The 16,617-nt window shown below is 36.3% G+C and overlaps 1 protein-coding gene across 5 annotated transcripts in view; it reads right to left on the bottom strand.

Annotated features, from left to right (window-relative positions):
* Dennd1b (DENN domain containing 1B) overlaps window positions 1–16,617 on the bottom strand; it is a 274,353-nt gene that overhangs the window by 236,818 nt on the left and 20,918 nt on the right. The gene's annotated exons all lie outside the window — the stretch shown is intronic.

Here is a 16,617-nt window from a genome sequence, read left to right as displayed (position 1 = left end):
AGGGTAATTTGCACAAAGTTATATGGTAGGTCATGCAAATGTATTTGGAACTCATATCTTCCAGATTGCATAATAATCTAATGCTATTATTTAAAAATTAATAAAAATGCTACAAATGAAAAAAATTATATTTTCAAAGAGTAATTTCATGGGTTAAGAGTCTTCACAATATGTGCCCATATCATGATGAAAAGAAATTAGATGAAATACGCAAGTGAAATTTTCTGTTCACTAAAGTTAATATATATTCCACTTCATAGAATCAATAACATTAATAATAACAAAAATAAGAAAGAGTAAGCATAAAAGCTTTCAGGTATTTTAATACATCACTCACATCAAAAATGACCTAAAAGATGGAAAAGCAACAGAAAATCTCAGGAAAAAAGTTTGAAAATTAAACGAGTTCATTGTACTGACATTGGACCAGCACACTTCTCAGCAACTCAAATTCTATGTATTGATTAAAACAATCTGAAAACTAAATTAAGTAAGGCAAAGAGAAAAGAATCTTCATAAAATGTATCCACTTAGGTCCAAGAGGATATTTATGTAAACATGCAAGCAAATACACTGAAAATTTCTGAGGAAATGTAAAAGAAACAATGAGTATACTCTAGAAAGAGGTGGTAAGGACTTTTGATTTAAGGTAGGAAAGAAGACATGTTTTTCTTTGTATGCCCCTTAACAGTAATGTTATTTTTTACCATTTCCATTTATTATTTTCTGATTTAAAGACTGTTACTTAAAAGTATGTTTTAAATAATTTCCATTAAGGCAAGCATAAACTTTAAAGAATTACCATCAAATAAATTATGTAACTTGATTATAGTAATTTAAATATACTAACATGCATTTGGAGAGGACTGACATATTATCCTGAAGGCAGGATTTGAAAGCTGAACTTTCATGATGAATACAAATTGACCACATGAAAATGGAAAATAATAACACTCTGCACAGAACGGAAATTATGCATGATTACCTAAAATTTGTTTGAGTGATGAGAAGTGCAGGTAGTGAAGTAAAGTCTAGAATGATTATCTGAATCCACATCATGGAGGACCTAGAATATTAGAATTAATTGTGGCCAGGTAGGGTGGTGCACACCTGTAATCCCAGCAACTCAGGAAGCTGAGGCAGAAGGATCACAAGTTCAAAGCCAGCCTCAGCAACTTAGTAGGGCCCTAAGAATTTAGTGAGACCCTGTCTCAAAATAAAATCAAAAAATAAATAAATAGAAGGGCTGGGAATGTGGCTCAGTGGTTAAGCACCCCTTGGTTCAATCCCTGGTACCAAAAGAAAAGAATATTTAAATGTGGATACATTCTGGAGATGAGGCTCACTTTTTTTATGGAATTATTCTCTTTTTTATTTATATGAGACATCGGAATGCACCACAATTCTTATTACACATATAAGGGCACAATTTTTCGTATCTCTGGTTGTATACAAAGTATATTCACACCAATTCCTGTCTTTATACATGTACTTTGGATAATAATAATAATGATCATTACATTCTACCATCATTTATAACCCCATGCTCCCTCCCTTCCCCTCCAACCCCTCTGCCCTATCTAGAGTTTGTCTATTCTTCCAATGCTCCCCCTCCCTACCCCACTATGAATCAGCCTCCTTATATCAAAGAAAACATTTGGCATTTGGTTTGGGGGGTTGGCTAACTTCACTTAGCATTATATTCTCCAAAGCCACCCATTTACCTGCAAATGCCATGATTTTATTCTCTTTTATTGCTGAGCAATATTCCATTGTATATGTATGCCACATTTTTTTTTATCCACTCATCTGTTGAGGGCATCTAGGTTGGTTCCACAGTTAAGCTATTGTGAATTGGGCTGTAAACATTGATGTGGTTGTGTCTCTGTATATGCTCTTTTTTAAGTCCATTAGGTATAGACTAAGGAGAGGGGTAGCTGGATAAAATGGTGGTTCCATTCCCAGTTTTCCAAGGAATCTCCATACTGCTTTCCAGATTTGCTGCACCAATTTGCAGTCCCTCCAGCAGTGTATGAGTGTACCTTTTTCCCCACATCCTCGCCAACACTTATTGTTGTTTGTATGCATAATAGCTGCCATTCTGACTAGAATGAGATGAAATCTTATAGTGGTTTTTATTTGCATTTCTCTAATTGCTAGTGATGATGAACATTTTTTTCATGTATTTGTGGACTGATTGTATATCATCTTCTGAGAAGTGTTTGTTCAGGTCCTTGACCCATTTATTTATTGGGTTACTTGTTGTTATGGTGCTTAGCTTTTTGAGTTCTTTATATACCCTAGAGTTTAGTGCTCTGATGTGTTAGGGGTAAAGATTTGCTCCCAAAATGTAGGCTCTCTTTTCACCTCACAGATTGTTTCTTTTGCTGAGTCCATCCCATTTATTGATTCTTGATTTTAATTCTTTTGCCACAGGAGTCTTATTAAGGAAGTTGGGGCCTAACCCCACATGATAAAGATTAGGGCCTACTTTTTCTTCTAATAGAGTCTCTGGTTTTATTCCTAAGTCCTTGATTCATTTTGAGTTGAGTTTTGTGCATGGTAAGTTAGGGGTTTAATTTCATTTTGTTGCATATGGATTTGCAGTTTTCCCAGCACCATTTGTTGAAGAGGCTATCTTTTCTCCAGTGCATGTTTTTGGCACCTTTGTCTAATATAAGATAATTGTAATTTTGTGGGTTAGTCTCTGTGTCCTCTATTCTGTACCATTGGTCTACCAGTCTGTTTTGGTGCCAATACCATGCTGGTTTGTTACTATTGCTCTTTAGTATAGTTTGAGGTCTGGTATAGTGATGCCACCTGCTTCACTCTTCCTGCTAAGGATTGCTTTAGCTATTCTGGCTCTCTTATTTTTCCAGATGAATTTCATGATTGCTTTCTCTATTTGCAGGCCCCAGTTTGAGAAAACCTTTAGTTAGCAATGGAGATCAAAAGCCTGTTGGCAGGACAAGATTACCACATTACTGGTCTACATAATCAGAATGGCCAGCCCACTATGGTGAGTATGATGTTCTGTTAGGTTTCACAGGAACATTACTGATACATGTAAAACCAAAAATCTCATCTTCACCAATTGTATAAGACTAATTCCTCAAAAAAAGTCCTAGGAATTATCATAAACATACGGTTTACATGCTTAAGAAACAGTATTTTGACAGAATTAATATACTTCCCTGATACTCTGAAGATTTTAATGTCAAGACCAAAGGCTACTGTTAGGTGTTTTCCAACAATTAAAACATGCTCCCTTTAAGATAGGTAGTTTTATTTCTTATGGGGAAAAAATGGTACCAATATCCTGACTTTCAGTAAGAATGAGTCACTATTATCTTTTTTTTATTAGCATAGACTAATTTAGGTTTATTCTATTTGGACTTCACTCAGTATCTTTTTTTATTATTTATTTATTCTTATTTGTTATCCATGATGGCAGAATGCAATTCATTTTATATTACACATATAGAGCACAATTTTTCAAGTCACTGATTATACACAAAGTATTTTCACACCATTCGTGTCTTCATACATATATTTAGGGTAATGATGTCTAACTCATTCCACCATCATTCCTATCCCTTTGCCCCCTCCCTCCTCTTGGCCCTATCTAAAGTTCCTCCATTCCTCCCATGCTCCCCCTCCATTGCCATAGTATATGTAAAGCACTCACTTAAAAACCTTAACACCAACAAAACAAATAACCCAGTCAATAAATGGGCTAAGGAACTGAACAGACACTTGTCAGAAGAGGATATACAATCAATCAACAAACATATGAAAAAATGTTCAACATCTCTAGCAATTACAGAAATGCAAATCAAAAATACTCTAAGATTTCATCTCACTGCAGTCAGAATGGCAGCTATCAAGAATACAAACAACAATAAGTGTTGGCGAGGATGTGGGGAAAAAGGCATGCTCATACACTGCTGGAGGGACTGCAAATTGGTGCAGCCAATCTGGAAAGCAGTATGGTGATTTCTTGGAAATCTTGGAATGGAACCACCATTTAACCCAACTATCCAACTCTTCAGCTTATACCCAAAGGACTTAAAAACAGCATACTACAGGGACACAGCCACAGCAATGTTTACAGCAGCACAATTCACAATAGCTAAATTGTGGAACCAACTCAGATGCCCTTCAGTAGATGAATGGATAGGGAAACTTTGGTATATATACACAATGGAACATTACTCAGCATTAAAAGAGAATAAAATCATGGCATTTGCAGGTAAATGGATGGAGATAGAGAATATAATGCTAAGTGAGGTGAGCCAATCCCAAAAAACCAAAGGCTGAATGTTTTCTTTCACATGAGTCATTATTATTGATATTATATCTTTTATTTTAAAAATACATGAAAATAGATGACAATGAGATTGTTACCTATAATATTTATCAGAACCCATAATTAAAGTTAACTATTATTAAAAGGATTTAGCCTGAAATGGAAAGAAACACAGTCATAAATGTAATACATCCCTTATAATATTTACATTTTATTGTCATTGTTAAATCTTTCAATTCTCCTTCCTAAAGTCATCCCTGGTGTACACTATATCACTGTTTATTAAAATATAGACACATTATATATATATATATATATATATATATATATATACACTAGAAAGTTATGAAAAGCATATACTTGCAGTTTTCTTGAATTATAATTAAAAAATTTATTATTAAGTTAAAATTATAACTAAAATAACCATATGTTCAAAAGCATATTCATGTACTTTACTATCTTGATTGAACATCACAGCTTTATGGTTGAAAGAGAAGGGATTATAATTATTTTCGTTTTAAACAACAAAACGTAGGTTCAGAAAGCTTAAGTCAGAACTACAACCCAAATTCTTCTAACTCCAGCCAAACTCTAGAGTTTTGCTGTCCTCTTCTAGGATAAATAATAATGAATAAAAAGTAGATTTTCACCAAGAACACAATGAAGAGAACATTCTAATCTGGGTCATTCTAATGGGTAACAGAAAGAAAATAATGACCCCTTTAATCCTAGGAGCCCCCAAACCAGATACCTCCTATCATTGCATGAAGTCCATTTGCTCTGAAGCATTATACACATATTGTCATTTTCTATGTGTCATAACATAAAGTTAAGAAACACTATTGCTGAGAACTAAGTAATGTAAAGAAAAGTCTTAAATAAATTAGTTTGACAAAATATAAGTTTCATAAACTTTATTAAATCACTTATAAAGAGACAGAATCTCACCTGACAAGAATCTTGCTTCAAGTATAATTTCTAAACCCAAATTAAATATTGTGCTGTATATGTGTAGTAATAATTGTAATGCATTCCACTGTCATTTATTTTTTAAAAAAATCTATTAAAAATTAATTAATTAATTTCATATTCTTTCAAGAAAGCTATAGAGGAATTCAAATAAATGAGAGTAATGTCCTTACACGGATAGACTTGTACTTGCTATAATTTTTTTCATCCAAAAATTGCAATATAGGATAAACATCCCTAATCCAAAAATCCAAAATCCAAAATGATCCAAAATCTGAAACTTTTTGAGTGTCAACATAATGTCACAAGTGGAAAATAACAGTCATAGTTAAAATGCAGATGTGTCAAAAATACTATAAAAGAGTATATAAGCTTAAAAGTTTTATATATTATTTGTAACCTGATATATAAAATAAAGTTACCTTCAGGTATATATGAAACACAAATGAATACTGTGTTTGGACTTGGGTCTATTTCTCCAAATATCATTATGTATACACAAACATTCTAAAATCTGAAGAAAAAAAATCCACAAGGCAAACATGCCCGATATGAAGCATTTCAGATAAGGACTACTCAACTTGTTCTCGGTATCTACTTACACAGCTCTCACAAGCCAACTGCACTGTACCTCTCAACTGATATGTCCTTTGAGAAGCCCTGCACTTGCGTAATGCTATCCTTAATCTTTTCTCATCCTTACTTCTTCAGAGTCATGAACCTAAACCTTAATGCTATTCCTGTTCTAATAATGTTCTAGCTTGCTAATATTAACTCTTAGAATGTTGTGGAACTTATACATCTGTGGAACTCCCATTTTGCTGTTCAAGTTTGTGTATATGAAGAGTTCAGAAGAAAGAAGTGCCAAAGAAAAGACATGGCTGGGGATGCAGCTCAGTAGAATGAGAGGGCTTTCCCAGCATGTCCAATGCCTTGGATTCAATTCAAGGGAAAAAAAAAAAAAGATGGGCAGAAAAGGGAAAAGGGGAAGAGAGAGGAAGGAAGGAAGGAAGGGAGGAAGGAAAGAAGGAAAGATTGTCTAAGTCTTCCTTGATTCCTCTAGAAGTGTATGCTATCTTACAAATGGAAAAAATCTACACCTGACTTCATATGACATCCACAAAATGCAGATGTGCCAAAAATATTGTATAAGATTACCTTTAAGCTAAATACATATATACATATATAGTATAAAATTGCCCTCACATATATAAAAAACACAAACAAATTTTGCATGCTACAAATTTTCATCCTCTGTCAAATATCCTTTACAAAGTGAAACTGACTCATTAGCCTCAAATATGTTAATGTCTTCCATCAACCTTGTTTCTGATACTACTGTGATATTAAATAGGGGACTTAGAAGTTACTATGCAACTTTCCTTTAAGCATTCCTTTCTTACAGACTGATGACACACATCAAAACAGGAGAGTTTTATCACTGATGTTTCCTTCCTGTTGAAGTGATTATGTCCTTTTCACACAGCTAAACACAATACAGAGTAAAAAAAAAAAAAAAAACAATAAAAGTTTATGTACAGATAGTGTTTAACAGTGCGATTTACAAAATACTTTCAGGCAAGTATATGTACTTGACTCTTAAAAATATTGAGATATGCTGTGCAAAGATTTTATAAATGTGAAAAGTTAAAGGACAGAGCCAAAGTAAAACATTTAATAAGTGGTGAAGTCAGAACCAAAATATGTATTCCAACTCTTAGTCCAGTATCTTTCCACTCCACTATGATGTCAATCAGGTAAGCCATTCTATTTTATTCATGAGAGGATCCAGATTTTATGTTTTAAGAAAATCATGGCATCTAACCCATTTGTTTATATTCACCTTGAAACAGAGATTGAATTATCTATTCATATTCAATCAAAGTATAAATTTAGAGTGTTTTTATGTTTTGCATCATATTTTTACTTCTCTACTAATTGTCCTTTTCTCTTCATTAGAAAAAAAAGTTATTTTTCTAAAAAAGAACTCAAAGGGTTTGCTATCAGATTAGGAAAGAGCAAAACTTTTTCCAAATAAGTAGAGTATTTCATTAAATAATTTTTCATTAAATAAATTTTAAATAAAAAGAATAAAAATTTTAAAAGATAATAAATAAACTAATATAACATAATAAAAAATAAGCAAAGTACAACTAAAAACCAAAGAATCTAAAACATTTCAAAGTAATATAATGTTGAGAGCCACAGCCTGAGGGGCCCCAGCAAACTTCCAGCTGCCAGCAAACTTCCAGCTGCCGGCTGATGATTGGCTCACAGCAGCCCCAGCAACATCTAGCTGATTGGCTCCTCGGCCCCAGCAACATCTAGCTGATTGGCTCCTCTGCGGTGATGCTCATTGGACTGTTTCCCTGCCCTTTCAGACCACGGAGCTGCTCATTGGGGGACTTTTTTGGCTCCGCCCACGTGACCCAGCCAATCGGCCTCAAGAGCAGGAGGATTGTGGGAGGTGGAGAGAAGCTTGTGGGGGAGAGAGAGGCTTGGGAAAAGCCGGTGGTGGCAGTTGAGGCTCTGAGGGTTTTTCCTGAGAGACTATTTTGTTTGTCGTGTGTGGTTCTAAAAATAAAGTTAGTTTCTTTTGACAAGTGGCTCCTGATTGTGCCCCAGCCAGACTGCGGCATTTGGTGGCTCGCACGGGGAGCGACTGAGGGTAAGTGAAACTGCTCGCCCCTGAGGGCAGGGCGAGAGGATGGGTAGCCATTTTAAGATTCTTCTTTTGTTATTTTGTTTCACTTTTGTTTTAAGTTGCCTGTCCCTGGAGATGAGTGAGACGGAAGAAAAACCGCTCACATCTGAGGAAAAACTATTTACGTCTGAGGAACAGATAGGGAGAAAGGACGGATGCCCATGTCAGGAGGATAGAAAGGCTATAATGACTTTTTGTTGTTCCCTTTTTATTTCATTCTGTCTCGGTTTTGTTTGGCGTCATCTTGTTGGGTTGTATTATAGTAGAAATACGGGATCAGAAATTAGTAAAAAACAAACTGAAAGAGTGTTAAGTAAATTGTTAGAGGAAGGAGGCATCCCAGTAAAATCAAGAGCAGTCAGGGCATATGTTGATACAATACAAAAATGTAGCCCATGGCTTTTTAAGGAGGAGTTGTTAAATATATCACAATGGAACCATCATGGTGAAGATTTAAAAAGAATAGAAAAGAAAAGCCCAGGGACTCTGCCAGTTGGCACATTGCCATTGTGGACGTTCATATCTTGTTTGCTTAGTCCAAAGCCTTCAGTTCAGACAATGGTAGAGGAAGGAGAAGACATAATGATTCAAGTAAAAGAGAAGGTCTCTCAAGTTAGTCAGACAGAGAAAGAAAGTGTAAAACAGAAAAAGCCATCAGGGGGAAAGGTACAACAGGAGACTGCTACTAACACCTTTCTATCACCAGAGGGTGTAAGTGTCCAACCAACAGCACCACCTCTACAGGAGACTGCTACTAACACCTTTCTATCACCAGAGGGTGTAAGTGTCCAACCAACAGCGCCACCTCCATATGCTGGGAGGCCCCCAACCCCAGCAGTTGATAGTTGGGATCCTGAGACAAGGTCTCAAATATTAACATGCCCTGTATTTGAGGCAGGAGGGCAGCGATTTTACCAAGTTTTAAATTTCAAAACAGTGAAGCAGCTAAAAGAGGCTGTAACAACCTATGGTCCTCAAGCACCCTTCACTGTAAGCTTGGTCGAATCCATTAACAACTTGAACATGACGCCAGCAGATTGGGCTAATATGTGTAAAGCTGTGCTAAATGGAGGACAATACCTGTTATGGAAAGTTGCCAATGAGGAATTTTGCAAGGAGACGGCTAGGCGAAATGCAGCAGCTGGTTATCCTCAGAGAAATCTAGATATGTTGTTAGGAAAGGGACCTTATGAGGATCAGCAGCAACAAATTGCATATGATCCTGGCGTATACGCACAAATTGCTGCAGATGCAATTAAGGCATGGAAGACTTTACAAGGACATGGAGGTTTACAAGGTCAATTATCTAAGGTAATACAAGGAGCTAATGAACCTTATGCTGAATTTGTAGATAGGCTTATTCAAACAGCTACCAGAGTTTTTGGGAATACAGAACAAGCAATGCCATTACTAAAACACCTGGCTTATGAGCAAGCAAATCGTTGGTGCAGAGATATCATTAGACCATGGAAACATGAAGATTTAAACACATATATTAAATTATGTAGAGACATTAATGAACAAGAGCAAGTCGTGGCAGCTGCAGTAAAACAGGCTTTAGATGCCAGAGACATTAATGAACAAGGGCAAATTGTGGCAGCTGCAGTAAAACAGGCTTTAGATGCCAGGCCAAGAACATGCTACAATTGTGAACAAACAGGACATTTTAAAAGGAATTGCCCCATTGGAGGAGGGTTTAACAAAACTAGGTATCAAAGGAGTAGAATACCAGGTATTTGCCCACGATGCCGTAGAGGGAGACATTGGGCTAATGAATGCCGTTCTCAAACCACCATAGAGGGTACTCCATTATCAAAAAACGAACAAGGACCAGGTGTTTATCCACGATATCGTGGAGAAAGGCATCGGGCTCCATTGCCAAAAAACGGACAGGGGGGCCCAATGCTCCGGGGCCCAAAACCACAAATATACGGAGCACTGGAGGAACCCAGCAACCCCATCAGGGTAGTGCCCAGGACACATTGTCCATCAGATCCCTCATCAGACAAACCAGAGGGAGCGCAGGGTTGGACATCTGCGCCTCCGCCAGAGCAGTACTAACTCCAGAGATGGGAGTTCAAATCATTCCCACAGGGGTGAAAGGACCTCTTCCCAAAGGAACAGTAGGCTTATTATTGGGACGCAGCTCTTCTACTCTAAAAGGACTTATGATAAGTCCTGGGGTAATTGATCCCGATTATGAAGGTGAAATAAAAATTATAGCCAGTTCTCCAAAGGGTATATCAGTAATTTCACCAGGAGATAGAATAGCACAGTTACTAATAATACCCAGCCTACATGATAAATTTTCCAGTCGTACTGTAGAAAGAGGTTCCAAGGGATTAGGCTCCACAGGTGTAGATTGGGCTATGCTTTCTTTAAATTTAGATTCTCGCCCCATGCTAAAACTAAATATTCAAGGACATGAATTTAATGGGCTACTGGATACAGGTGCAGACCTTAGCATCATCTCTCGTCAAGAATGGCCAAAACATTGGCCATTACAACAAGCCACTCAAACGCTTCGAGGCCTAGGAGTGGCGACTAATCCCCATAGAAGTGCAATGGTATTAGATTGGAAGGATCCTGAAGGATGTGAAGGAACTATACAGCCATATGTATTGGATCATCTTCCCGTAAATTTATGGGGACGAGATGTCCTAGATCAATTAGGTTTGACATTAACAAATAACATCAACCAAAATGCACCCACTATTATGACTAGACAAGGTTTTAGGAAAGGAAAAAGATTAGAAAAACAAGAACAAGGTATAGCAGCACCAATACAAATAGATCAAGGGAGAGACAGACATGGGTTGGATTTTCAGAAAGGGCCACTGAGACAATAAAAATTACTTGGAAATCAGAAAGACCAGTATGGGTTCCTCAGTGGCCCCTGACTAAAGAAAAGATACAAGCAGCCCATGACCTGGTCAAACAACAATTAGCAGAAGGACATATACAACCTTCTGTATCTCCCCATAATACTCCCATTTTTGTCATCAAAAAGAAATCTGGTAAATGGAGATTATTGCAAGATTTAAGAGCCATTAATAATGAGATGGTTATTATGGGACCTGCTCAATCAGGGATTCCTCAGTTGTCTGCTTTGCCAAAAACCTGGTATGTTTTAGTTATAGATATTAAAGATTGTTTTTTTTCAATTCCAATTCATCCTGAGGATAGTCCACGTTTTGCATTTACTATCCCTGCACTGAATCATGAAGGTCCTGATCAGAGATATGAATGGAAAGTACTCCCTCAAGGGATGGCTAACAGCCCAACTATGTGTCAAATTTATGTTAACAAAGTAATCCAGCCACTTAGAAATCAAAATCCTGAACTACAAATATTTCACTATATGGATGATGTATTATTAGCACACAAAGATAAAAACACATTGCTAGAATGTTATGCCACACTTACAAACTTATTAAAAAATTATAATCTAGAGATAGCAATAGATAAAGTACAATTAAATTTTCCAATTAATTATTTAGGAGTTCTATTATCCTCAACCATGGTCCGTCCACCAAAAATTCAAATACGAGTAGATCAACTCAAATCACTTAATGACTTTCAAAAGTTATTAGGAGACATAAATTGGATAAGGCCTTATTTAGGTATACCAACAGGAGAGTTGGGACCTTTATTTGATATCCTAAAAGGTCCATCAGATCCAAATTCACCCCGAATGTTAACGCCTGAAGCAAGAAAGGCATTAAAAATCATTGAAACATATATGGAAAATATGCATTTGGATAGAATTGATATAAGTTTGCCTTTATTATTTATTGTACTACCAACAAAAAATATTCCTACAGGAGTATTTTGGCAAGAAGGTCCATTATTATGGATACATTTATCTTATTCTCCTAACACTATTCTTACTAGGTATCCTGAGGCTGTAGGACAATTAATACTCAAAGGAATAAAAGCAGCCAAGGGAGTGTTTGGAATTTCTCCCAATAAAATTATTACTCCATATACTATGAATCAAATTGATGAGTTAGCTAATGAGTTAAATACTTGGGCAATAATCATGTGTAAATCTAATGTTTCATTTGATAACCACTTACCATCTAATCCTTTATTGTCTTTTTGGTCATTGCATCCTGTAATTTTTCCAAAAATGACAAGAAAAACACCTATCATGTATGCTCCAAATATATTCACTGATGGGTCAAATAATGGTACAGCAGCAGTAGTTACCCCTGATCAAACTTTTACATTTTTAGTACCGAAACAATCAACTCAAAAGGTAGCGCTTAATGCAGTTTTACAAGCTTTTGTGATGTTTAAAGATTCTGTATTTAATTTATTTTCTGATAGTCAGTATGTAGTTAATGCTATAGTATCTCTTGAAGATGCTGGTAGGATTTCCCCTTCTTCTACTGTTTTCTCTTTGCTTTCCACTATACAAAGTCTAATCTGGGACAGAAAAGATCCATTCTTTATAGGACATATCAGGGCACATACAGGATTGCCTGGAGCCCTTAGTTTGGGCAATGATTTAGCAGATAAAACTACACATGACATACATATTTTCTCTACACTAGAAGAAGCTATAAATTTTCATAAAAAGTTCCATGTCAATGCTAATACTTTACAAAAGCGTTTTAAAATAACTAAGGAACAAGCTAGACAAATAATAAAACAATGTCAAAATTGTGTGACCTTTTTACCACAAGTTAATCTTGGAGTCAATCCTAAAGGATTGATACCTAACCATATTTGGCAGATGGACGTCACACACTTGCCAGAATTTGGAAAATTAAAATATTTGCATGTTACAGTTGATACTTCTTCTGGATTTTTGATGGGCTCCCTTCATGCCGGAGAAAAAACTAAAGATGTTATAGCTCATTGCTTACAAAATTTTGCCACTGTGGGTGTTCCAAAACAGTTAAAAACAGATAATGCCCCTGGTTATACTTCTACCTCTTTTAAACAATTTTGCTCAACATTTGGCATTACTCATATAACAGGAATCCCATACAATCCACAGGGACAAGGCATAGTTGAAAGAGCTCATCAAACTATTAAAATGTACTTATTAAAGCAAAAAGAAGGAATTGGGAAGGGGTATATATTCCCCAAAGATAAACTTAAAATAACCCTTTTTACTCTAAACTTTTTAAATTTGGATTCATCAGGACTTAGTGCTGCGGAAAGGCATATGTGTCCAAAAAATGTACATAAGCCCAAGGTACTTTGGAAGGATATTCTAACAGGACAATGGAAAGGTCCTGACCCAGTAATTGTCTGGAGTCGAGGGTCTGTTTGTGTGTTTCCACAGGGAGAACAGCAGCCGATTTGGATTCCAGAGAGATTAACCAAGGTCCTGACCCAGTGATTGTCTGGAGTCGGGGGTCTGTTTATGTGTTTCCACAGGGAGAACAGCAGCCGATTTGGATTCCAGAAAGATTAACTAAAGCGATTTCTACAGACCAAAAAGAAGATGATTTGGCTCAAATCCATAACAACTGATATCCAAAACTCCAGTTTGGCTATTCTTACATCTGCAACAGAACCAGGATGCTTTTTTCAATATCTATTTTATTATTGCCCTTTGCCATATCATGAAGTTCTATTTTGTTTTTTGAGCTCATACAGACCTAGGTTAATGTTTTGCTGATCAGTTCTATTTTTTGACTATAGAGTTTTTAAACATTGCAATGGAGATTTCACCTGTAAAAAGTTATAAGGCCTTTACTATAATGTTATGTGTTGTATGTATTATATTATGTGTGCACACTTGTGTTTTGTGTTATATGTTTGAATGTACGTATGTCCATATATCATATATGATGAGCGCTCATGATAAAATGGATCCAAATATTTTTTTTCACGTGATTTATATGGTTTAATTTAAATTGGGTAAACAACTGTTGAGGATTGTTTTAATATGTAAACAAAAAAGAAGGTTAACAGATCTGTTTGTTTACTTTCACCTTTCCTTTTCATTATATTTAATAATTCTCTTAAAGACAATGTAAATTGTTAAGAAAATTGTTTTCTTTTAGTGCCTTCTGTAGTGTTACATAATTTTTTCTTTAGCCATTATTGCCAGAATTCCTATCTTCATCCCAGTGCCGGTGAAGACAATGTAAATTGTTAAGAAAATTGTTTTCTTTTAGTGCCTTCTGGAATGTTACATAATTTTTTCTTTAGCCATTATTGCCAGAATTCCTATCTTCATCCCAGTGCTGGTGAAGTCAAAGATAAAACCAATCTACAGCTTCTACAATAGCCATCACTGAACTGCTTGCAGAACTTGCCTGGACACATTGTGAGCTCACCTGTATGCATTGTGAACTATCTGTTGGTGCAGCGACTTATGGTAGTGTTGGGGTATTTTTGCTGATGATGTCACCGGTGGTACAATTTTTCAAAGGAGCCCTCAATTGGCTTAATGTCATGGCATTTTGCATCCTCCTCTACTAGTGATGGTCTAAAATTTGGGGGCCAACAGAGGTGAGGCAAAGAACCTCACCCCCCCACAGGTGCAAAGGCCTATCCACAAGTATGGCTGTATGCTGGACCGGTAGTCAGTGACGGGTATGATCCAATTGCAGTGGTACCAACCTAAGACAGGAGGCTGACGCCTAGAGGTCAGTTCATCCGATGACGGGTAAGGACCATATGTTGAATTGGACTGCCTAACAGGCACGGTCCCTAAGCCACATGCTTGTTGTTTAAACAGAGAGGGGGAGATGTTGAGAGCCACAGCCTGAGGGGCCCCAGCAAACTTCCAGCTGCCAGCAAACTTCCAGCTGCCGGCTGATGATTGGCTCACAGCAGCCCCAGCAACATCTAGCTGATTGGCTCCTCGGCCCCAGCAACATCTAGCTGATTGGCTCCTCTGCGGTGATGCTCATTGGACTGTTTCCCTGCCCTTTCAGACCACGGAGCTGCTCATTGGGGGACTTTTTTGGCTCCGCCCACGTGACCCAGCCAATCGGCCTCAAGAGCAGGAGGATTGTGGGAGGTGGAGAGAAGCTTGTGGGGGAGAGAGAGGCTTGGGAAAAGCCGGTGGTGGCAGTTGAGGCTCTGAGGGTTTTTCCTGAGAGACTATTTTGTTTGTCGTGTGTGGTTCTAAAAATAAAGTTAGTTTCTTTTGACAAGTGGCTCCTGATTGTGCCCCAGCCAGACTGCGGCAATATAAAAATATTAACTGTCTAATCAAAGAAAGAATAAATATTGAATACATCAAAAAAGTAAAAACCACAAGTTCCAAAATGATGGTACATGCACCACCTTCATGTAGGTGGCTCAAGATGATGCAACTAGCAGGCCTCCTTTGGGCCATACTGGTCAGAGATCCCAAAAGTAAAAAACAAGACCTCTGGAGAAGACTCAACACTCCTGACTGGGATTCTAGGTTAAAAACAGCTGTGTGGGAGGAAAACGCCTCTCACAGAGGGCTGCCCTTGGCTTTAACCTCTCAGACTCCTAGGAGAAAGCACCCATTATGTACTCTTCCCCAAACCTAGCTTTTAAATGAAGTTTCAATTCTGAATCTAGTTTTGACATGCCCCTTAACAGAAAAACAAAAACAAATATTTTATTTTGACAAAACTAGATTTACTATCTAAAAAAGATCAATTCTAATCATATTTAAAATTTGTTTGAAAAGTAAATTTAAGTTATTTATTGTCATATGTATTAAATATAATTATACATTTTTGAAGAATTAAAATACCTTAAAAACAAACTGTCAGATATCCTCAATGCATTTTAATCTCACTTTAATGACTGGGAAGGCAATTTGGTAGTATTCAATGACTTCAAATGTTTTTAACACTTACACCACTATTTTGAATATTATAAGGAAGAAAGCAGTAGTAAATTATTCAAGGATTAAGGTAGAACATTTGACATTAAGGCTATATCCTGTCTCATTTCCAAGTCCATCTACAAACAAAATTATCATTGCCAATCTCCTAAATGGAATAAACTATAAATAAATTGATTTAATAATGGGCTTTATAAGGAATTTTGGATAGTAATTTCTACCTCAAAGACCAAATTTAGAAAAATGACACGTTAAGCTTAACCCTGTGTATGTTCATCACATTATGTCTTTAATTCTGCAGCTAAATATTTCTAATATTTAAAAATTCAAATTTTGTCTTCCAACTTGTATTCAATTTTAATATTTTCACTTCTTAGGGTAAACATTCAATGTCACTAACAACACTATAGTAACCAATAAAAGTTGGAAGCTAGAATTTTTGTATATCACAAAACTCAGCTTACAATTTCTTCTTTAACATGTCTAAACTTGGGCACAGACAGTGAATACAACCAATACATAATCTTGATGAAACTGTGCTCTCCCTTTTTGTCAATGATTCCTCTGCACATATTCATCACCAAAATTACACATTTCATCATAAAACAAAAACTTCAAAACTTAATTCTCTCCAAAGTATTCTGTGTGCACATATGAATATATCACAATGAATTCCACTTTTATGAATGTACAACTATAATGTAACAATTTATAAAGTAGATTAATAATAGAAGGAAGGCCAATAGAGTAAAGGAAGGGGATCATGGGGTAGGAGAAGAATAGAGAAAAGGGTAGTAATGGGGATTGAAATGGAGCAAATTATAAAAATATCAAAAT

The sequence above is a fragment of the Marmota monax genome, unplaced genomic scaffold (assembly GCF_021218885.2).
Source record: "Marmota monax isolate L192 unplaced genomic scaffold, Marmota_monax_Labrador192_F-V1.1 WCK01_AAM20220418_F8-fsc00099, whole genome shotgun sequence".
Lineage (NCBI taxonomy): Eukaryota > Metazoa > Chordata > Mammalia > Rodentia > Sciuridae > Marmota > Marmota monax.
The sequence above is the reverse complement of the archived record's forward strand: the minus strand, read 5'-3'. Positions and strand labels throughout refer to the sequence as shown.